This window comes from Myotis myotis, unplaced genomic scaffold (genome assembly GCF_014108235.1).
Source record: "Myotis myotis isolate mMyoMyo1 unplaced genomic scaffold, mMyoMyo1.p scaffold_m19_p_2, whole genome shotgun sequence".
In the NCBI taxonomy this organism is placed as follows: Eukaryota; Metazoa; Chordata; class Mammalia; order Chiroptera; family Vespertilionidae; genus Myotis; species Myotis myotis.
This window is the reverse complement of record NW_023416324.1, coordinates 30,100,657-30,124,241: the sequence shown is the minus strand read 5'-3', so window position 1 is coordinate 30,124,241 and position 23,585 is coordinate 30,100,657. Positions and strand designations below refer to the sequence as shown.

At 49.1% G+C, this 23,585-nt stretch overlaps 1 long non-coding RNA gene across 1 annotated transcript; it reads right to left on the bottom strand.

The window, feature by feature from the left end:
- Positions 1 to 1,637: 1,637 nt before the first annotated feature.
- Positions 1,638 to 7,137, bottom strand: LOC118677688. Its single transcript, XR_004974472.1, has 3 exons — positions 6,363 to 7,137; positions 3,166 to 3,330; positions 1,638 to 2,421 (listed from the first exon to the last, which is right to left on the bottom strand). It is a non-coding gene; the product is annotated as an uncharacterized LOC118677688 (long non-coding RNA).
- Between the last annotated feature and the right edge of the window lie 16,448 nt (positions 7,138 to 23,585).

Sequence of the window (23,585 nt, the reverse complement as noted above, 5' to 3'; positions counted from 1 at the left end):
GGCCCTGACCAGGAATTGAACCGGCAACTTTTGGTGCATGGGACGATGCCCAACCAACTGAGCCACACTGGCCAGGGCTAAGCCCTAAGTTTTGAGGTAGTTGTTACACAGCAAAAGCTTACTGAGACAAACAATGACGTTATAAGAAGGGCTGGGATGGAGCTGGTCTTTGGGAGAAACTGAAACCAGAACTCTTTCTTGTCTTTGCTTTTTTCTGAGCAATACTTTTTTTCTATGTCACAGCACACTAAATTTCTTCATGGTATAGAAAACACGGCTGTGTTTTACACCTTGCACCTTCAGCTAATGTGAAAAATGAACTCCTTTCTCTACCTCCCAGGTCTAAAATCCCCTGGGAAAAGGCTCATTGGCCCAGCTTGGGTCAGGTATTCACCAGCCCTCCCCCAGTCAACTGGGGATGGGTGGAGGAGGCAGGATCACAAAACACGTCCTAGATGACACATGCTGAGCACAGCATTGCCAAGCACTGTTTTAAGGCTTAATGTGTGTTAACTGATGTCATCCTCATAACAACAATCCTATCTGAGCTGTTATTATCTCTGCTTTGAGGTGAGGAAACTGAAAACTGAGGCACCCAGAGCTGAAGTAACATGTTACAGCCAGAAAGAAGTGTGGCCTGGAATACTATCAGGACTCCCTGCCTCTAGAGCTCTCACCCGTACCAGCCACACTCTGCTCCTGGAAGGAATCTAAGGACGGAGGGGCAGGCAGGGTGGAGGCCCTCTAAGGAAGGAACTGGATTGTTTAGCCCAGAGAAGGGAAGCCTCCAGGGGCCCTTAAATCATGCTGCCTTCAGATCTCTCAATGCCTGTCCTTGGCAATGAGAGTGCAAGGTTCTGGGTGACCCCTGAAAATGAACCCAGGGCCAGAGGGGAGTGGGTAGACATCGCCAGGTGGTGGGTTTCAGTTCAACGGAGGGAAGTTCTTCAGAGTCGGAGGTGTGTGAGGATGGTATGGGAGCCTTGGAAATGTGAGTGCCTCGTTGCCAGGAGTTGGAGGAGCCCCCTTGTGGGGTGGGGATTGTGGTTGTGGGAGTTCCTGCAGTCCCTGTCTCTGAGGGTACGTAAAGCCAGGGCAGGACAAGGAAGGAGCTCAGCGGCTGGAGGCTGGACGGGGGCAGAGGTCCCAGATCTTTGGATCAGTAAACCATCCCCTTTCAAATTTCAGGAACAGATGTAAGGTGGCCAGTTTTTTCTTTTCTAAACAGCTAGACAAACTAACCTAAAGCAACTATCAGACACTTCACCACTTCATAGAAGGAAAGTCCTTTTTTTAAATCTTTGCTCGAGAATATTTTCCCATTGATTTTTTTTTTTAGAGAGAGGGAAAGAGAGGGAAAGACAGAAAGAAACATCAATGTGAAAGAAGCACATCGATGAGTTGCCTCCTGCACTCACCCTGATCAGGGCCCTGGCCAGGGAGGAGCCTACTACCGAAGTATATGCCCTTGACTAGAATCGAATCCGGAACCCTTGGGTCTGCAGGCCGATGCTCTATCCACTGAGCAAAACCAGCTAGGGCAGGAAAGGCCATTTTTAACACCAAAAAATCCAAATGGGCAATAGCTCAGAATAAACTATTGTTTCTGTCAAGGAAGAGCAGTTGACAAGGGTACATCAACATAACAAAAAAGGTTATATTAAAAACCAATTTGGAGGCATAAAAATTAGGGCATAACATTTTGTTTTACGTGATTATGTGCTAATATGAGTAGTTTCTGTGTGTGTGTGTGTGTGTGTGTGTGTTTAATATTTAATAGCACAACCAACCAAGGATCCAGCTGTGAAGTTATCATGTTCAAGTAATGGGGTGGGCCCAGCCAGCATGGCTGAGTGGTTGAGCGTCGACCTATGAACCAGGAGGTCATGGTTCGATTCCCAGTCAGGGCACATGCCTGGGTTGCGGGCTCAGTTCCCAGTGTGGGGCAGGCAGGAAGCAGCCAATCAATGTTTCTCTCTCATCATTGATGTTCTCTCTCTCTCTCTCTTCCTCTCTGAAATAAATTTAAAAATATACATTTTTAAAAAGAAACAGGGTGAGAGAGACTCACTCTATAAACTATATAGTATATGATAAGGAGAATGCACACTTATAACACTGTCTACACATAGTAGTTAGTTGCAAAAAAAGCCATTTGGTCTTCTCGTGGCTTGTAAGCACAATGTCCCAGATTTCAGTGTACATTAGCAACTGCTAACTCCTTTGTGTAACCACGGTCTTGTTTTCAGCTTCCAGTTCCTCCACCCCAGCCTGTCATGAGTTCTGCAGTGTGTTTCTCCAGGTCATCAAGGCGACTGCTCAGGTCTCAGTTCTTCCAGCAATCCGGGCGGACATGGCCTGACATTGGTCTTGCACCTGCTGCAGGAGTGTCTGCACCACCGAGGTGAGGTCCTGCTGGGTCTTGTTTAAAATATTGATTTCTTAATTTTGGGTTGGAAAAGTGGGGGGCGTCTTATACATGGGGGCGTCTTATACACGGAAAAATACTGCATGTGAATGAGGACAGATTCTGTTATTAATGATAGTCATAGGAACTGGTGTTTGGTGAGCACTTTCCCTGTCAGGCAGCGTACATGCATTATTAGCTCACTGAATTATTACAATAGCCCTGCAAAGTGTGTGCTCTGTTGCCATTTTACAGTTGAGGAGACTAAGGCCCAGGGAGGTTAACACTCAAGGTCATACAGCAAGCAGCTGGTCAAACTGAGGTTTACACTTATGCCCGAAGGAGTGCTAAGCGTTCACTATTAACTGCTGTGTCATATTCTTTACTTGCTTCTCAAAATGTAGAGAGGAATATTGGTGGGGGTGAGGCCTGTATCTACTCATATCTCATTAGAGATCTGCTGTTTCCCAGCAGATGCAGGCTGCTGTGTGATCCTCTCCAGTTACTCTGTGAGTGTGACCTGCTTCCTTGGTGTGTAAATTCCCTGGGGGAGAGTCATGCGCCCCTTGAATGCCCAGCTTGGTGCTGTCCTGGCTGGGGACTAGGGGAGGGGGGTGCCCCCTGAGCCTGGCTGAGACTTAAGGAGCAGGGTTGGGCCAGGCAGGAAGAGGCAGCCAGGGGTTTCCTCTGGGTGGGCCAGCCTGGCTCTTGCTGGGCTAGAAGCCAGCCTCGAAAGGAATTTCCCAGCCACGTCTTACCTGTGTCTTCTTTGTGGAAGGAGCATAGCATTGGAGGACGGGCTCTGCTCTTCACTCCCCCAGAACCCGGCCAGTCAAGGGGAAAGAGGAGACCCCGCGGGGTGCCTTCATTTGGGGGGAGGAGGAAGCACTTCCTCTTAAAGCATCAAGGTCTGGTTCTTCTCTCTAAGGAAAAGAGCTCATTGGTGTCCAGGGAAGAAGGCTTGGCTTAGCTGGGTGACCACCTGCTCTTTAGCCATTGCTGTGTAATAGAAACAGAATGTGAGACACATATGAAATTGTAGATGGTCTAGAACCATGTGCGTGTGTTTTTAAAGTAAAAGAAACAAGTGAAATTAATTCTAATAACAAATTTATTTAACCCAGTATACATAAAATTGTATCACTGCAACACATAATATAAAAATTAATGAGATATTTCACATTTTTTGTATTAAGTCTTTGGAATCTGGGGTGTATTTTATACTTATGGCCCAATTGGGAGTAGCCACATATCAAGAGCTCAGTAGCCACATGTGGCCAGTGGCTACCATATCAGACAGAGGAGCTTTACACCATGGATGCTGGAGACAAAGAACCAAAAGTCTCAGAATTTCTGCAAGGACTTGGGAAGGACTTTAAGGTCATCTGGTCAAGCCCCTCACACAGAAGGAACTGACTTTCCTCAAGGAGATCCACTGCTCTCAGTAAGGCTGACGTCTGTACCTGGGAGTCCATGTCCCTGCGGCCCCTTCCCAGTGGAGATGGGTTGCTGACAGCCACTGTCAAGGTATATAACAGAGGCAAGAGGAAGACCCTGGAAGGAGGTCGTAAGTACCCTACCCTAGTAGACATCCTCCCATCTGTCCCCTTCTCCCTTTCTGGAGGGGAATGTCACAGTCTGGGCACAGGGTGGGCAGGAATCCCTATGCTAACTTCCCAAACCTGAACAGACTCGGGCCTTCTGATTCTCTTCTTTCCATATTCATTGCCGCTTAAGGTGAGCTTGGGTGCAGATAAAGGCAGGTCAGACTTCCTTGGGGAAGAAGCAGTTAAATGCCTGGGCAACCGGGGCAGGCTTCCCTGCTGCGTAGAGACAGAGGGGCAGGGGAGCTGGTGGTGTGGCCATGGGGGTGGAAGATGAAGGGGAAGGGTGACCAGGCAGAGGGTGACAGAGAGTGGGGACGAGCGAAGGAACTGGCCTCCTATTTTCCCAGGACCCTCAGCTGCCGCGACTCTTTCTCCTCCCCACATCCTAGGGTGTCCGAGTCACCATGGCCCCCCCCCCCACACACACACACAAAATCTCATGTTTTATATGTCTGCCCCCTGAGGTCCTGAGAAGACCAGCACATGGTGGGAACCCAGTGAGTGGAAGTAAGAGGGGAAGCAGAGGGCGCGTGCAGGCCAGATGGGCAGGGGAACACCGGGACCGACAAAGGGGCAGGAAGGGAACTGGTGTGGCTGGAGCACCGGCTTGCCCCGTTGTCTCCCGTATCTCATTCACGACCCCAGCAGTGGGAGACGGCATTGCTCCCAAGCTACAGGCCAGGAAGACAAGGCTCCGACAGGTCCAGTTGCGTGCTGGGGTTAATGTCCATTCTGTCTCCTTCCAAAGGATGATCTTTCTAGGTTCTCTCTGGCACGTTCTCACCTGGCTACTGCCAAGAACCCAGCAGTGACCAAGTTCTTGGCAGGCACCCCCGCCTTTGCGGAGACCTGCTTCGTTGGGCGTTCCTGGTGAAGTGGAGGGTTCCTGGAAAGGCCTCCTGTGACGGCAGGTACTACCCCACCAGGTTTGGAGGTCACCCAGTCACCACCGCACTCCCACCCCTGTGCTTCCCTCGGTCAGAATTGGAGGCAGTTCTGAGAGGTAGAGTGGCTTGCTCAAGGCCATAGAGCAAGGGGGTGGGATTGGCCACGCCTGCCCCTGGGCACTGACTCATGGCAGCTGCTGTGGGAAAGCCACCACCAGCCTTGGCTTTCCCAGCCGGGCAATGGGCAGGCTTGCTTTGACATAGCTGCCTGGGCCTGGAGCCAGGGAACTGGGGAAGAGCTGAGCATCGCGCTTGCCCTGTTCCAGTGCCAACATTCCCATGGGGCATCCCTCCCTGTGGGCAGGAGTCTTTCCAGTTCTCAGATGGGCCAGGCCAGGCTCTGGTGTGGCTCAAATCCAGCACCCAGCTCAGGTGGGGTGACAGCATCCTGGTTTGCTATCGCAGCCTTAGCACCCCAAGTCCCGCATCCTGGGAACCCCTCAGGCCTGGACAAACAATTGGTCACCCTCGTTCTGGCACCAAGTTCACAGCTGGCGCTCAGGTGAATGAACACAGTCAGCGAACGAAAGGACAATGAAAGAGCAACAGGCCGGGAGGGAGTCAGAGGGGACTGCTGTCCCCATTTCATAGATGAACGGAGGCACAGAGAGCTTAAACCTTCAGGTTGCCTGTATTTTTTAAAAATTGATTTTAGAGAGAGCGGGAAGGACAGAGAAAAACCACCGATTTGCTGTCCCACTTACTTATGCATTCGCTGACTGATTCTTATTGTCCCCTGACCAGGAATGGAACCTGGAACCTTGCTGTATCATCCCAGGGTGCTTGTGTGCCACCTCAGGCCTTTCCGCAGCACCAGGTCTCTGTACTGTCCCCTGAGCGAGGGGGCGAACAAGGGCATGGCGCGTGGGAACCTCCCCCGCCCCGAGCTTGGCCACTCGGTTCCGTACCCCCCGCCTCGCCCCACCCCCCGCTGCTCCCACCCATGCTCCCGCCCAGGAGTGGGACCGGGGACTGGTGGGCGCGGGGCGCTTGGAGAAGGTAGATGAAAGGGGCCGCGATCGCCCCGTAATTAGCCGGCGGGCTGGCTTATCAGCCATCGCGGGCTCCCGGGCTGGCTCCCCACGCGGCCGCCACCGCCTCCCGGGGCGGAGAGCGCGGCGGTTCCCACGCTCGGCGGGGCCGGGGGCGTTCTCCGCTCGGCGTGGCCGCGCTCGCCACCGCCGCGAAGGCCGGGCTATAATTATGGTAATTGCGCGGCTCCCCGCCCGCCCGCGGCAGCTCAGGACCCCCGCTGGCCCGAGCTGTCCCGGGAGGGGCCGGGGGCGCCCCAGACGCTGCCCCCACTTTTCCAGACGAGTGAGTCAGCACTCTGGGCGGCCTGAGAGAAGGGGCTCCTGGAGTGGGCTTTGTGGGGAGGTGAGGGAAGGGGAGAGAGCTAACCTTGATGGAGCACCTACTGTATTCAGGTGGCTGGCCAGGCTGTTCCATTCCTGCTCAACACTAGGGTGGTGTCTGGAGCAGATGCGAACATCTGGACCGCCCGCGGTGCCTGGCCCAAGAAGATGCTGACGATATAGAACAGCATCCTATTCCGCCCAGGGGTTTAACCAGTGGGCTTGAAGGCCCATCAGGGTTTAGTGGGCGTGCCCACCACCACACAGGGAGAACCTCCCCGCTTCCAGGCGGGAAAGGCAGGCCCCACGCAGCAAATACTGGTTTTGCTTCCTCCAGAACTTTGATTTTACTGCGCCTGGAGTCTCAACCCTAAAGCCAGTCCCTGATCCTTAGGTTCTTGGCAGCCCTAACCCCAGGTGCTTATCACTGAGACGGGCCAGGTGAAATCCTTCTGGAAAAGGCAGGTGAAAACGAAATGATTGGATTTCAAGCTCCAATCTCTCATCCTAAACCCAATCCAAACTTTAACCCTGCTCCACACCGAATTCCTAAATCAATCTCGACTTTGACCCCCTGCCCATGTCTCTAACCTTCTCCCGCGGTGACCCCCCACCATTCGTCTCATCCTTGTAGGTACCCTCCTTCTGAAAGGTCTGTGTAAGGTCTCCAGCAGCTCTTTGAGTTTCTGGGCCTTTCCACATCCTGCAGTCTCAGGTGCGGTATCCTTTTCCCAGGGCCACCTGGTAAACGGCTCTCACCTTTCAGGAGCCACGGCGAGCCCTTGGGGTTCCACGCCCTGCCCTGTGCCACCCTGTGTCCTGGCCAGGCTCTCTGAGTTCTTATGTAGGCTCTGAGTCTGCTGGGAGTAGAAATTGGAAGTAGAAACAACTAGTTGATTGTGAATGAATGAGTGAATGAGAGTGAGTCAGAGAATGGGGGAGTAAATGAAGAATGAGTGAATGAATTATTGCATATCCTCGGCCTAAATCTTTAACCCTGTCCCTAGCCTGGATGCCTTCCTGAGTAAGGAACAAGTGAAAGACTAAGGGACTCCCCCATCCTAGGTGCCCTGAGATTGTTAAGTGTGTGTGTGTGTGTGTCTATGCGCAAGTGTGTCTGTGCACTTGTGTGCATATGCATTTGCACCCAGTACTTTGAACAGACAAGCCTGAAGTGCACCCCTGGCCCCAGTGTTACCAGCTGAGTGACTTGGGCGAGTGACTTCACCTCCCTGGGCCTCTGTTTGCTGATATAAAATATAGTAACAATAATAAAGTCTGTCATAGAGAATCACCTTCCCCCAAGCCCTTGCCCGTGACAGGCTCAGTGTTCAATGCTGCAGGAATAGGAATAGAAGGAACACAATCTTTCTTTCTCCCCACCCTCCCCCAATATTTCTCTCTCTCTCTCTCATCTTTATTCTCAGTTCCTTGCTGTTATCCAGATAATTAATAAAAATCAACCATGAAAAACTGAATCCCACCCTCTCCTTTTGCTCCCAGTCCCTCTCTGTTCTGGGCACAGGTCTGAGATGGGAGGTAGGGAGTGGCTAATGCCACAGGAAGGAAATGAAAACTGGCTCAGAGGGGGAAAACCTCAAAAGAAAGAGAAATAAATTAAAAGCCCTCCCATCTCCTCCAGCCAGGGTTCAGAGTCCTCCTCCCCACCCCCCCCCCCCCCCCCCCCCCCCCCCCCAGGGAGCAGTGAGTGCAGCAGCTCAATGGAAAGGTAGGAGGTAGAGCCACAAGAAAGGGTACAGTGGGACAGCCCCCTAGATGGCAGGGGAGGCCCTGGAGTGGGGCGGGGAGGCCTCGTGGAGGATGTGAGAATCAGCTGGAGTTTGCTGCTGGACAAGTCACAGCAGAGGCAGCTGCATGTTCAAAGACACTAAGCTGTCAACAAAGGGTTCCTATTATTGCGGGAGGTGGGTGGTGGAGGTAGAAATCGGGCTGGTGAGGGTGGCTGTGGCTATTGTACTTTACCTTGTAGGTTATAGGGAGCCATTGCAGGTTTGAGCAGGGAGGGATGGTCAAATATGGGCTTTAGAAAGATCACTGACCAGCAGTGTGGAGGTCGGCATGGAGGTGGCCCTGGGCAGAAGCAGGGAGGCCAGTTGGGAAGCTAGTGGGGGAGTCTCAGTGACTTAAAATGATATTGGTGATTAGTTAGCCTTTATTGAGTGCCGACTATGTGCCAGGCACTGTTCTAACTGCTTATGTTTTAATTCATTTAATCCCCTCAACACCCATACAAAGTAGGTGCTCGCATGATCTTTTAGAAATTCCACCCATCCCCTAGACCAGTGGTTCTCAACCTGTGGGTCGCGGCCCCTTTGGCGGAACGACCCTTTCACAGGCGTCGCCTAAGACCATCCTGCATATCAGATATTTACATTACGATTCATAAGAGCAGCAACATTACAGTTATGAAGTAGCAACGAAAATAATTTTATGGTTGGGTCACAACATGAGGAACTGTATTTAAAGGGCCAGAAGGTTGAGAACCACTGCAAAGTCTCCCCCATGCAACTCCAGCCTCACCTCCCCTCTCTTGGACCTCTGCGTCTCACGGCCCACTGGCTTCTCCACTGGATGTCTAAGGGGCATCTTAACCTTCGTCTAGAAATCATTTTTCCCAAACCTGCTCCTCCCTCTGCCTTTCCCGTATCAGGAAGCAGCAATTTCATCCTTGCATTTGCTCAGGCTGAAAACGTAGCAGTCATCCCTGTGTAACCTCTCCCTCTACCACCCACCCCCAACTTCAGCTCCCTTTCTCACTCCCTACATCTAGTCTATCTGTGAATCTGATTGATTCTGACTTCAGCAGCATTCTCAACCTGACCTCTTCTCGCCTCCCCACTGCGGCCAACTGGGCCAGACCCCACTGTTTCTTGCCTGGCTTACTGCAGCGGCCCATTTCTGACTGCTGTCCCTGCCTCTATTCTTGCTCCAGCCAGTGTGACCTTAAAACATAAAGTCAGATCGAGTCTCTCCTCTGCTCAAATCTGCCTCATCTCCCTAGAGTCAAAGTCAAGGTACTCACAATAGCAGATAGATCCCTACATGATCTATCCAGTACCTCTCTCTCCAGCTCCTTATCAGACTTCCATATTTCGCCTCCATCACTCTACTCCAGCCACACTGACCTCTTTGTCAATCCTTCAAGATTCCAAGTAGCCATCCGGCTCAGAATTTTTGCTCTTGCCGTTCCCTCCCCCTGGAGTGCCGTCTCCCCAGATATCCATGTAGTTTGCTCCTTCCATTTTCTGCTCAAGTGTCACCTTATTCGTGGGACCTTCCTTAGCCCCCCTGTTTAAAATGACAACACTCCTTTCTACCCCCGTCTCACCAGAATGTCTCCAAGAGGACAGGATTTTTGTTTGTTTCGCTGCCATAAGCCCAGTGCCTAGAATATCGTAGGTGCCCAAGAAACTGTTTTCAAAACTGAATGTGGAATCCCCATTTTATAGACGAGGAAACTGAGTACTGCCCACGATTGCACACTTGTAAGCGCTTGGGCTGGGGTGATGAGACCAGCACATGGGCAGTGGCTTCAGTAAGGGTGGAGAGGAGGGATGGATGAAATGACACTACAGATGGGCCAGCGGACTGGGTCCAGAATCTATGGGCTGACTGCTGCTCCAGGGGGTGAACTTGTTATTGTGGGACCTCTTGGGGTTGACGTGAAGGTGAAATCAGTCTGGAATCGAAAACACATTGTCTATATAGTGAAAAGGATTTTTGAGAAGCTATCCCATGACCTTTTAATTCCCAGCAGCTTTTCTCTCCTTCCTCACCCTTGACACCGAGGCATCTATTGCTTCTGGAGAAGCAGGTTCAGCCGCCAACAAGAAGCTGACCCTCGGGCCTGGCTGGTGTGGCTCAGTTGGTTGGGGCATCATCCTGTGCACCAAAGGGTCGCCGGTTCAATTTCCAGTCAGGGAACATGCCCAGGTTTCTGGCTCATCCCCAGTCAGGGGCTTGTGGAAGGCAACTGATGGATGCTTCTCTCTCTCTCTCTCCTCTCTCTCTCTCTCTCCCTCTCTCTCTCTCTCTCTGTCTCTCTCTCTCTTTCTCTAAAATAAATAAAAACATATACTTAAAAAAAAAGAAGCCGAGTCTCGGCTTTGACTTACTAAATAGACATTTTGAAAGTTGAGCAGTCATAACAGTTTCAGAATCCAGAATTTCAATTTCAAGACCTACACACTCGGGAGGGATAAAGAGTTTTTCTGAACCCCCAAACTTCCTCTACACCTCAAGGCCTGGAGTCCAGCCACGTTGGAGCATGGACTTCTCACTATGAGCCCTGTGGGAGGGAAGCCATGAGGTGGGGCAGTGCCTCACATTTGTGTGTGCGGCCGAATCACCCGGAAGGCTTGTTCCAGCGTGGATGGCTAGCTGGCCCCAAGCCCAGAGTTGCTGATTCAGTAGCTCTGGGTCAGGCCTGAGAATTTGCATTTCTGACAAGTCCCCAGGTCATGCTGACCACACTTTGAATAGCCCTGACATAGGGGCTCTCAGCTACGTAGGGCAACCTTGTGGAGCCCACTCCTCCAAGATGGAGAGATGCAGAGGGGAAGGCAACATAGGACTCCTGGGACCCGGAGAGACGGGGATGTAGAAATGCTTAGGAAGATTTTGGACCAGAGGGAGCCAGGGTCCAAAAAGAGGGTGCGGAAGCTGTGGCCAGAAGCAGTCATGGGCGGTGGATGCCAGGGGACCTGCCTAGAGGACAGATGGGATGTATATACCAGAGCAGCTGTAGAGGGTGGACACCCTAGGGAAGAGACAAAGCTGGAGGCAACACTGGGACCACAGACAGCTCCCCCCGCTGGGGTTATCCAAGTCCTTCTTCCATCCTCCCCCGCTTCAGATAAATGTTGCCCAAGAGAATGACAGGGAGTGAAGAACGCTGAAAGATTGAGCATTTTATCCCCCAAAGAACCCGAATGCCCCAGGAGTGGCACAATTTAAAATTTCTTGCCAAACTGTGTTGATTAATCCCTCAGCTCCTCTGGGAGCATGGGGAAGTGGCCCATGGTTGTCACGTGATGGTTCAGAACACAGGCTGTGGAGTCATTCACTCTTTATGCAACACTGGGCAGAAGACACCCTCTTCAAACCTTAGACTCCTCTAATATAAACTGAAGATGAAACTATTCATCTTATGGGATTGAGAGGCTTAAGGCAGATGGCGCGTGCATTCGAATGCAGAGCCAGTGCCTGGCACAGGGCAAACATTTAGTAAATGGTATTTATTGTATAATTCTTTCCTCCAATTTTTCCTTCTCTCTTCCTCCTTCCTTAACCACTTACTGGCACCTACTAAACCCCTGACATAGATCTTGCCTTCTAAGAGGGAAGCAGACAGGTCAACAGGCAATTGCAAGCAGCAGGCTGGTGCGGTGTTGGGGTTGGCCCAGGGACAGGGAACCAGGGTGGGCTTCCTGGGGAGGGGGACAGAATGCTTATGTAGCTGGCTTTGTAGAAGCTGGTAACATAGCAAAAAAGGTTTTTTAAAAAATATAATCACATCTGGGAAGGAAGGAGTAAAGGTTATGAAATTTCTCCCTTAGTCAAGGTTCAGAAATATAATTCTAACGTGCAGCAGTTTATAATGGAAGACAGAAGAGCATGGCAGAATTTGGAAGTCGACAGGCTAAGTTGGGATGCAGACTCTGAGGTTTAATAAACTGTATGACCTTGGGCTCATTACTTAACCTCTCTGTGCCTCCGTTTTCCTTGCCTGTAAAATGAGATTAAAGGTATCTCATGGAAATATGGGTTTGCCTTAAGAATGAAAGGAGGCAGACTCTGTCAGGCTCCTGGCATGTAGCTATGTGCTCATTAATTCCGAGCCCAGGGCTGGAGAGTGTTGCAGAGCTGTTTGCTCTCCATTCGGCACCAAAGCAGGGCTGTCGCTTGGCACTTTGAATCATGATGAACTGATGATCACCTGTCTTCCTCCCCCTCGCCCCAAATGCTCCTTGAGGCCAGGGTCTGATTCAGACTCTATTTAGTGTGTCCTCTTTGGGGAATAGTTTGGCATTATTAGTAAAGCTGAAGACCACTTGCCTCATCATTCAGCAATTCCCTACCGTAATATTTACTTTAGAGAAACTCTCATACTGGGAGGTATGTGCAAAAATGTTCATAGCAGCCTGTTTGTAAGAGCAAAAAACTGGAACATCTCAAATACTAACCACCAGCAGACTGTGTAAATGACTGTGGTATATTCTGCAGTGAGTGATACACCCCAGCCATGAGAATAGAGGACTTACATACAGCTCATGACGTCCAGAAACCCCAGAATGATAATGCTGAACCAATAAGGCCAGTCACAGCAGAATACCTTCAGTGTGATTCCCATATACACATGGCAAATATGTGAAACTAAACCGTATATGTTTAGGGCTATACACACATAGGGGAAAATATCTATAATAATAAAAATAGCATAATATGCTAATTGGACCAGATGGCTGAACAGCAGAACAACTGTCCGGGGCTGCGAGGGAAGCCTGGGTCTGGGTGCCAGAGGTTAAGCTGATGCCGGCAGCCGGGGGGAGGAAGGCCTACTCTTGCATGAATTTCGTGCATCGGGCCTCTACTTTTTAAATAAGGGACTGACAAACACAATTGAAGATAGTGGTTTCCTTATCCTAAAGGAGGGAGAGCCCAGAGCAGAAGGACACACAGGTGACATGAGGGTAGCTGGGCTGGGGGAGGGGTGCAGGAGTCACCTCAGTTTCTCTCATCTTTATAACATGCACGCATATTATAAAAAATATTTTTCCATACTTACCTAATATGTAATAGAACAGTGTGAAACCTCAACTAAGAAGCTTTGCGGTGGCGGGTGGGGCGGTGGCACTGGGCGAGGGAAGATGCAAGTGGCTCAGAGCACAGAAGGAGCCGCTTGGGTCTGTAGAACTTTGGGTCTATAAGATCTGCCTTACAAGGAAGAGCGGGGGATGTTTCTTTGAAGATGACCCTTCCCTTTGCTATAATTCCTTTATCCATTATTGTCATGGAACTCTCAGATTTCCCTTCCCAAGACCCTGGATCCAGAAAAATGGAGGGCCCTAGGTCAGGGAGAGAAGGAAAAGGGTGTCCTCCCTGAGAAGAGGCTTCTGAGTTTTCCATCCGGGTCCTGTGGCTTTCCCTGCTTTCTGGCTGTGACAGGGCTGTTGGGAAGAGTTAAGGAGATAAGCCTTGCAGTGGCCCAGTGGAGTGCCTGGTGCACAGTGGGTGGGTGCTCAATAAATGTCAGTTCAGAAAAAGGAACTGTGCCTTTGCACGATTCCCTGCTGTCTCTGCTCCCAGCAGCATGAAGGGGAAGTGATTGCTGCTTTATGACCCCAGAATCCGGAGGGAGCATGGTAGGAATGCGTAAGCAGGGAGCAGCTGAAAGTGCAGGTCTTTAATTTCAGAAACCCCTGCTCTTGCTGGTTATGGGGCCCAGTCAGATCTCCTTCACACTGAGCCTCAAATTCATCAATGATAAAATGGGGGGAGCAATGCCTGCTCCTCACAGGGAAGCCTTGAGGGATGAAAATGTCCACAAAGTGCTGAGGACAGTGCCAGCTCAGGCAGAGGCTCATCAAAGAGTGCCCCACCCCTTCCCTCACTCCAGGCTGGAGAGATGGAGCCCAGAAGTTTCTCAGTTAGAACCAATGAGGAGGCTCAAGAATTGACCCTTGAACCTGTAACTGGAACCCAAGTTTTGCTGCCTGCTGCCACAAAACCAAACTCATGAGGCAGATGCTGGTGAAAAAGGAAAGTGGTTTATTCAAGTGCCAGTCGCCTGAGGAGAGGGGGGACTCTTGTTGGAAAGCCCATCTCAACATTTCAGTGCAGGCAGAGGTTTGATTTTTTTTTAATGTTGTATGTGTTGTTGTTGTTGTTTTTTAATTAATTTCAGAGAGGGGTAAGGAAAGGGAGAGGGAGATAGAAACATTAATGAGAGTGAAACATTGATTGGCTGCCTCTGCATGCCCCCTACTGGGGATGGAGCCTGCAACCTGGGCATGTGCCCTGACCAGGAATGGAACCAGCAACCTTCTGGTGCATGGAATGACACTCTAACCAACTGAGCCACACTAGCTGGGTCCAGGCAGAGATTTCTATAAGAAGGGAGACGGCAGAACAAGGTCCATTTCGAAAAAGACCTTGAAATCAGTCAAGGGGTGGTCTGGTGTGCATCACCCTGGTCTTTCTCATCCTGGTTCTACATCATCCTGGTTCTATGGTTGAAGGTCAGCAAACCTCCGGGAACTGGGATGACTGAAGGTCAGAGTCTGTATCTTCTGAAGTTAGTGCTTAAGATTCTTATATAAACACTAGAGGCCTGCTGTATGAAATTCATGCACGGGGGTGGGGGGAGAGGTCCCTCAGACCGGCCTGCACCCTCTCCAATCTTGGACCCCTCGGGGGATGTCTGACTGCCTCTTGCAATCTGGGACTGCTGGTTCCTAACTGTTCACCTGCCTGCCTGCCTCATCGCCCCTAACCCCTCTGTCTGCCTGCCTGATTGCCCCTAACCATCTCTGCCTGCCTGCCTTATCGCCCCTAACTGCTCCCCTGCTGGCCTGATCACCCCTAACAGCCTATGCCTTGCCCCACACCCAGGACCCAGAATTCCCTCCTCTGGCCAGTCGCAGGCACCTGGGACCCTGGCTTCCCTCCCTCTGGCCGACCCTAGGCATCCAGGACCTGGGCTGGCTTCACCTGGGCCGGCTTCACCTGGGCCAGCTGCAGTCACAGGGGACCGTGGGCAGGAGGCTTTGCCCAGGCTGCAGCTGCAGGCGCCCAGGACTGCGGGGCAGGTGGCTTGTCCCTCTCCCAGGCTGCAGCCTGGCTGGTCCCTATTCTTCTCTCATGAGCTCATTTGTGCCTGGCTGGTTGCCATTCCTCTCTCCCCAGTGTTGAGTATCTGAGCCGTTAGAGCAGCGGTTTTCAACCTGTGGGTCGTGACCCCTTTGGGGGTCAAATGACCCTTTCACAGGGGTTGCCTAAGACAATCAGAAAACACATATATAATTACATATTGTTTTTGTGATTAATCACTATGCTTTAATTATGTTCAATTTGTAACAATGAAAATACATCCTGCATATCAGATATTTACATTATGATTCATAACAGTAGCAAAATTACAGTTATGAAGTAGCAACGAAAATAATCTTATGGTTGGGGGTCACCACAACAGGAGGAACTGTATTAAAGGGTCGCAGCATTAGGAAGGTTGAGAACCGCTGCGTTAGAGCATGACAGCATGAGGGCGTGACGACCATTGGCATATTAGCTCTTTATTATATAGGATGCTGTTCATCTACAACCTGCATATTAGTCAGAGTCAGTATCTACAGAAACAATGTCAGAAGAATGGTGGACTGGGTTACAATTCCCACTGTTACAAACCTTCCTCTCTCTTCCTTCAACACCATCCATTCTCATTTCAGCTCCCCTTTCACCTTCTCTCATTCTTTATCTTGTCCTTCCTCCCTAGCTTCTCCTGTTTGGTGGCTGTGGGGGACATACTTTTGTCCTCGAGTAGGTCATACTGGTGCACCAGCTTAATGACATTATGCAAATAAGACTCAGTAGGCAGGAAGTAGCAGACACCCTAAACCCCCCTGGTAAGATACATGCTTGCTGGAGGTAGGAGATCAATGCCACAGAATTTTAGGGACCGGTACCTCAGTGATATTTCTGGAGGTCTAGAGGTCTAGGGCATGTCATGTTGTCTCCTCCAAAATAAAAGGCAAGTTGCTATATTATTAGCCCAGTACTAAAAGAGAAGCATGGATTTGGAGGCATGGAGTTCCATATTTGGGTGTGTTATTCCTACCCATTTACCAAGTTACCCACAAGGCTTCTATTTGGAGAAGGGCCCAGAGAAAGAAGATTCTAGGTGGTACAGGCTGCAGGCAGGCAGCTCAGTCAGTTGGGCCTTTTGACCCAGGAGAAGCAACCGTGCTCAATTAGATGGGTGTGTTAGGATGTTGTATGAAACTTGTGGCAAGCCCTGGATAGATGACTCATGGGGAAGGCCCTTGGTTGTTGTGTGTTGCTGTTTTTTTTAAAGCAGCTTTACTGAGGTTTAATATACACATGCAATAAACTGCATGTGTTTAAAGTATAGAAATTTATATTATGATATATACCTGTGAAGCCATCACCATAATGAACATATTCATTGCTCCCAAAAGATTCCTTGTGTCCTTCTGTAATCCCTCCCTCCAACCATTTTCCCCTGTCCTCAGGCAACCACCAATCTGATCTCCATTTTTGAGACATTTATGTAAATACTAGAGGCCTGGTGCACAAAATTAATGAACTGGTTGGGGGGGGGGGTGTCCCTCAGCCTGGCCTGTGCCCTCTTGCAGCCTGGGAGCCCTTGGGGAATTGGCCTGAGCCATCAGTCGGACATCCTTAGTGTTACCGCGGAGGCAGGAGAGGCTCCTGCCACTGCCACTGCGTTCCCCAGCCGTGAGCCCAGGTTCTGGCTGAGCAGCACTCCCTCAGTTGGAGCACACTGACCACCAAGGGGCAGCTTCTGCATTGAGCGTCTGCCCCCTGGTGGTCAATGCATGCCATAGCAACCGGTCGGTCCATGGTTCAGTTGATTTGCATATTAGCCTTTTAATATGGTAGGATAATCATGCAATAAGTACTCTTTATGTGTGGGTGTTTTCATTCAGCATAATTGTGTTGAGGTTTATTCATCTGGTTGCATCTATCAATAACTCATTCTTTCTTTTTATTGCTGAGTAGTATGCTCTGTGTGGACATGCCACAGTTTGTTTATCCACTTATCTGTTGATGGACAGTTGGGTTTCCAGCTTTTGACTATTACAAATGAAGCTACTGTGAACATTCATATACAAGTCACTGCATGGATATATGCTTTCACTTCTCTCAAGTATATCCCTAGGATGGGAATGACCAAGTCATGTGTATGTTTAAGTTTTTAAGAAACTGCCAAACTGTTTTCCAAAGTGGCTGTACCATTTTATATCCCCACCAGCGATGGATGAGAGTTCCAGCTCCTCCACATCCTCACCAACCTTAGTATGGTTAGTTTTTTTCGCTTTAGTCACTCTAATAGACATGTAATGGCATCTCTTTTTCATTTCCCTAATGACTAATGATGTTAAGGATCCTATTACATGCTTATTTGCAATTCATATGTCTTCTTTGGTGAAGTGTCTACTCAAATATTTCCCCCAGTTTTTAATTGGGTTACTTGTTTTCTAATTATTAAGTTTTGACTTCTTTATATATTTTGAGTAAAAGTCCTTTATAAAATATATCATTTGCAAATATTTTCTCCCAGATTGTCTTTTATTTCCTTTAACAATATCTTTCAAAAAGCAGACATTTTTAATTTTTTTTATGAATTCCAATTGATTCTTTTTCTTTTATGGAAGATTTTTGTGTATGTGTGTTTTTTAACATATAGATGAGCAGTTGTCCCAGGACCATTTGTTAAAAAGACTATATTTTCTCCACAGAGATGCCTGTGTACCTTTGTAAAAAATCAGTTGTACTTACGTGCATATTTCAGGACTCACAGTTCTGCTCTATTGATGTATTTCTCTGTCTTTGCACCAATATCACAATCTTGATTACTGTAGCTTACTCTACTCCAAACAAAGGCATAACTGATGAGAACAGAGAAATATTTGTCTAGATATATGTGTGGGTTCTCTTTTTTTTTCAAATAAGCATACTTGCCAAGAAAGAATTTTTATTTTCCTTGGAAAGGGAAAGGTTCATGTCCACTTCCTAGGCTCTACTTCTTTTCCAGCTCTAGGTGCTTTCTGGTTAGGGCTGAGGGAGACATGACTAAGGTCTCCCATCTTCTAGGTTGAGTCAACCCTCTGCACTGACCGGTGTGCACTTTTTAATACTTAATTTTTTTAAAATTAATAATCATGTGTCAAGGCTCATGCTGGGTACTTTACATAACAAATTGCTATCATGTCTACCATATACTGAGCACTTTTTACCACGTGCCTGATATTGTGTGAAACATTTTTTTCAATGTCATAATTTTTTACAGGAATTTCTTGGATTATATAACTCAATTGTCTAGGGATTATAAAGCATCTGGCACAGTTTGATCAGGCTATGCACTAAACATTTTGCATCCTTCATTTGAGCCTTGCATCAATCAGTTAAAACAGGCTTTATTAGCCCCACTTTAGTGTTGAAAACGCTGAGGCTTTTAGAAATCATGTCACGTTCCAAAGGTCATCAGCCAGTAGGTGGAAGAGCCAAGAGGAGTTGGCTCCAGGTCCACACTGTCCTGCTTTCTAGTTTGTGAAAATAAGGAAGTGAGGCTCAGGGAGGTTCAATAACTTGCCCAAAGTCATATAGGTAGTAAGTGAGCGATAAATGGGGGTCAGAACCCAGGCCTGCCTGGCTCTCTGGGGGCCAGCGCCAGCTCCCCCTGTGCTTCTCTCAAAACTGGTTTCCTTCCTCTCTCTCAGATGGGTGTTCCAGGCGGGTCTTCTCAGAGAGTCTGTGTTACCTTACCCGACCTATACCTGTACCTACTCATGATTCTTGTCCTAATTCAAATGTTTAGGAGTGGTTCCCTCTGAGGCTGGTGCCTACCTCTGGTCAGTTAGCTGGACAAGAAGGGGCTGCACTACACAGAACAAATATGGGCCCAGGATCCCTCTGGGTTGGAGTCAAATAGGGACCTGTGGCCTGAGCAGGTGCCCAAGAAGGAACCCACTTCCTGCTTGCCTACTCTGGGGCCTCAGAGAAGGCCAGTCGGGTCACCTTTCTGCCCAGTCATTCTCAGTGCCAGACTTCTTCAGTGTAAACTCCTCCATCTGGGATGCCAGTGCCTCTGGAAACTTCAGAAGATTCTAGAAGAGTCTAGTGAAGAGTGTGTAACTCACACTTTTGGGGCTGTTTGGCTCCTGGGGACTTGCTTACTTATTTTTCTTAGAGATGTTTTACAGATCAATCCCAAAGGATTTCCTGACCTGCCTCCTGAGTCACTGCTCAGCCTCAGAAACATGACAGATAAACATGTTTCACCAGCTACCTCTCCCACTGATTCCATCTAGTCTCCAGGTTTTCCTCCCCTGGATGTGTGTGGCTCTTTGAATCATAGATGCCCAGAATGTCAGGGGTGGAAGATCACTGTGTCCAAAAGCTGTCCACTTCTTGGATGCAGAAACTGAAATGCACAGAGGAGAGCTGAATGGACACAGTGGTGGTGTGAGAGAGGGTTTTAGGTGATACATGGGCAACTATGTTGCTGTCATTGATATATTTAATTAAACTATTGCTTAGGCTGAGGCTAAATGAATTTAAGTAAAATAGTCAAATAAAGAAAAAAGATGAAGTAAATAAGCTTACAGGTTGTATTGGATAAGGCAAATGACATAAGTAGTATGGGAATGAGTGAAACTTAGGAAACAGTACATTGATGGATGAGTGAGTGAGTGAACGAGTGGATGAATAAATGAAGAAATAATGGGCAAGTAGACATTTCAGGTTTCATTTTTTTTATGGACTCAGAATTATTTCCCAGTCCTTGCATTTCAAGTCAGAGACTCATCAGGGCCTACAAAACGGGCCCAGCTTCCGCAAGCACTTCTCCTTAGAACAAGAACTGTTTACCATGCTGTTCTCATTTTCCAGGTCAGCAAATCCTAGCCTCAGAAGCCACGATGTGTACCTTTTAAGGTAAATGTCCTGAGGTCTGATTTCCCAGCTTCCTTTGGGCCCTTGTCCCTAATCTTACAGAGTGGAGGGTCTTGAGAGACCAGACCGGGTCTTTGGCTTCCTGTGGAGATCTTCAAATGCAGCGCTTCTTCTTGGTAAAACTCTGGACCCACGCCAAGACTGAGTAATAGAGGGGAAACCACCCTGGATGGACGTTGAACAGGCCTAAGGAACCTTGGGCAAGTCCCTTTCCTCCAGCACTGGGCTTCAGATGCTTCCTCTGATAAACGGTTTTAACCCCACCCTATCAGTATGTTCATCCAAAAAACATCTACCGAACTCCCACCACATTCCCGGCATTTTCTTGGCATGCAGACAGATACTAGTAAATAGAGGAATTGGACCAAGTGCCTGGAAGAACCCACACTCGGGTGGGGTAGGGGAGAAGGCACATATGACATAATTACAGATACGTCTGGTGTAGGTGACATGGACAGTCCCATCAGATACAGGATCCCCAGAGTGTGTCAATCCAGGGAGAGGAATATGTGAATGACTTGTGAGGTCACAGGGCTGCACCCAGAAAGGTGTTGGTCCTTGAAGGTAAGTTCAGCCTTTGGCCCAGCTTCAGATCCTTCTTCCATCCCACAGCAAACCTGGTGAACGTGGGTTTCAGAACCAAGCAGGCCCAGGCTTCAATCCTGAGCAGATGCCAACTAGAGAAAGTAGCTTCGTTCTCTGGGCCTGGGTTTTCTTCTTTATCAAAGGAGAATGGTGCCCCCAACCTCCCCAGGACTTATGAGGGCTCCAGAAGATAACACAAGTATAATGTCGAGAGCTTGACGCAAGGCTTGGCACGTAGTGTGTGGTTCTAACATCCAGGCAGGAGGTGGAAGAGCTGGACATCTGCCCCCCTCTGGGAACACACCCACCTCTTGCTTCATTGGCTGAGGGCCTTCTGCCCCAAGAGGTCGTGGCCCAGGCCTTTCTTGACCCTATGAATGCGATGGCAGGCTTTCTTCCTCCCAGGCCAGAGCCCTTCCCATTAAGCCTCTCTGCTCTCCTGATCTGGTCATGAACTTGGTACATGCCTGAGACAGGGAGGAGACCTGCGGGGCTGCGGCCCTGGGACTCTTCGGGTGAAAGCGTGCCAGGGCAGCAGATTTCTTCTCTTCCCAGCACTGGAGCTGCCCTCTCTTGCCCAACAACATGCCCAGGACAAGGTGATGTCCTTCTTCCCTTCTTGGAGGCAGGACTGAGTGGCTTCCTAGAAGAAGGCAGGCGGGGACCAGCCCAGCATCAGACGCACCCAGGGGAAGGAGGAGAAAACCTGGCTGGGGAGAGAGCCCTGGGGCAGCAGTGGGAGAGCAGGTTTGCTCGCATTGTTGGCAGGCCTCGGGATTCCAAAGCACGATCTGTTTTTGTCACTGTCAGCCAATCACTTACTCTGCCAAGGCCACAGTGTACCAGGCTTTTCAGACCGCCAAGCCCTTCCATCTGCAGTTCTCATTCTTCTCATGCCGAGAGATGGGTTATTACTGGCTCTGTTTCACAGATGAAGAAATTGAGGTCTCAGGAGAAAGAGTCACATGCACAAACCAGAAGGGCTGATGGCAAGGAATTAACCTTCCATTGAGGACCTGCTGTGAGTCAGGCCTTTCTGTACAAGCATCATTCTTCCTTCCAGTAGCCCCGCAAGGTGCCCTGGTGGTATTGTCCCCACTTACAGAGGAGCGGACCCAAACCCAAGCTGGTGAAGAGTCAAGATGTGAGCCTAGATCTCTCTGGCTCCACACCCCACTGTGCTGATCTCTCTTCCATGTTAAAGACAGGAAGCCGAGACTCAGAAAGGTTCAAGCTGGGTCCATCAGCAAGTGGCAAAGCTAATTTTCAACCCAGTCTCACTCCAGAGCTCCCGCCTTTCCCACTAAGCTACATTGTCTCAAGAATAATTTTTTTATGGAGCAGCTGGCTACTAACAAATGACCACAAATCTGTCTCAAAGACATAAAGACCCAGAACAGAAAGGGCCACAAATTATTATTACCGTTATCATGAACACTATTATTAATCACGAACATTGCAAGGTCAGCATTTACCCTGTATGGCTCAGACATGCAGAAATAAAACTTAATTTCTTCTGCAGCTCAACTCAATTCAACTTGATCATAGCTTCCCTTCCCCCAACTTTATTTCTGGGTGAAAGTTCATTCTCTTCACAACCAGAAGTGCTGATCCTGCATTTTCTTTTGTTATAAAGGACATTTTGGGGACAATTGGTAAAATCCGAAGCAAGTCTATAGCTTAGATAATAGTACACATATGAATTCCTCAATTTTAATTTGTACGGTGGTTAGGTAGGAAAACATCCTTGTTTTTAGGAAATCCACGTTGATGTATTTAGGGGTAAAGGGACATCGTATCTGCAACTTTGAAATAGTTCAGAAAAAATATACATGGCTTTCAGGAAAACCACTCACACATGCAGAAGAATGAAGCAAATGTAGTAAAGTGTTAGCATTTGGAGAATTTAGATGAAGGGTATCAGAATTCTTTGCACCATTTTTGAAACTTTTCTGAAATGATGTCAAAAGCAAAAAAAATTTTAAAGAAGAAAATGTACTCTTGTCTAAAAAAATAGTCAAATCAGGTTCCGTACTCCCTATTAGGATGGCCCTGTCTCTTGGCAGTGCCTGCACCCCAGCCCTCAGGATGGCATCTGGTAGTGGAGGAGCCTTCGATGACACCCAAAGCCTTGGGCCTAGGTTTCTGGGCTTGATGGCCCTGCTGGCTGCCTTGCCCTCTTGGGTCTTTGGTGTTACTTCCCTCCCCATTGCTTCTCTGCTGGTGTAACTGGTCCAGCCTGGCTTTGGGCCTGAGCATGTGTCACTCCAGCGTGTGACTCTGTAGTCATGTCCCCTGTGTCGAGGCTGTGCAGTCCCATGACCCTAAGCCTTTTACAACTGATGCCTCAGCAGGGCATAGATAGGCCCCACTGGAAGCTTCTGATGCTGACCACGGCCCACAGTGGCCTTGGGAAACCAGGCCCTCATACATATGCGTCAGGCTCATCAGGAAAATCAAATATCACTCTGGTTGTTTTAAGAGGGAAATTTAATATAAGGAATTAGCTGCACAGTATTCAACAAGTGGAAAAGCAAACAGTGAGATATCAGAGGTACTAACTTCAGGTAACAGAGACCATCTCTGGGGAGTGGAGGACAAGGGAAGAAGCTGGAGTTATTAGAACCTAGAAACTGGGACCCAGACCCTCTAGGAAGGCACACCTGTGCCTGGTGCTGGTATAACTGAGGGGCCACCACGAGGCTGGTCTGGGAATGTGGAGAAAACCTGGAAACTGGACCCAGTTGCTACTGGAACCAATGGCCCCTGCCAGGGAGAAGGGCTGTTGCGAGGTGATGCTAACAGACAATAACAGAGAGCGGCAAGCTCTTTCTTCCTCATCTAGCCTTGGACTTTCTGTGCCCCCTATCCACAGAAATGGCTGTGGAAACAGCTGGCAAAACAGAAACGGCGGACAGAGTGTCAGCCCCAGCATCACAGAACAGAA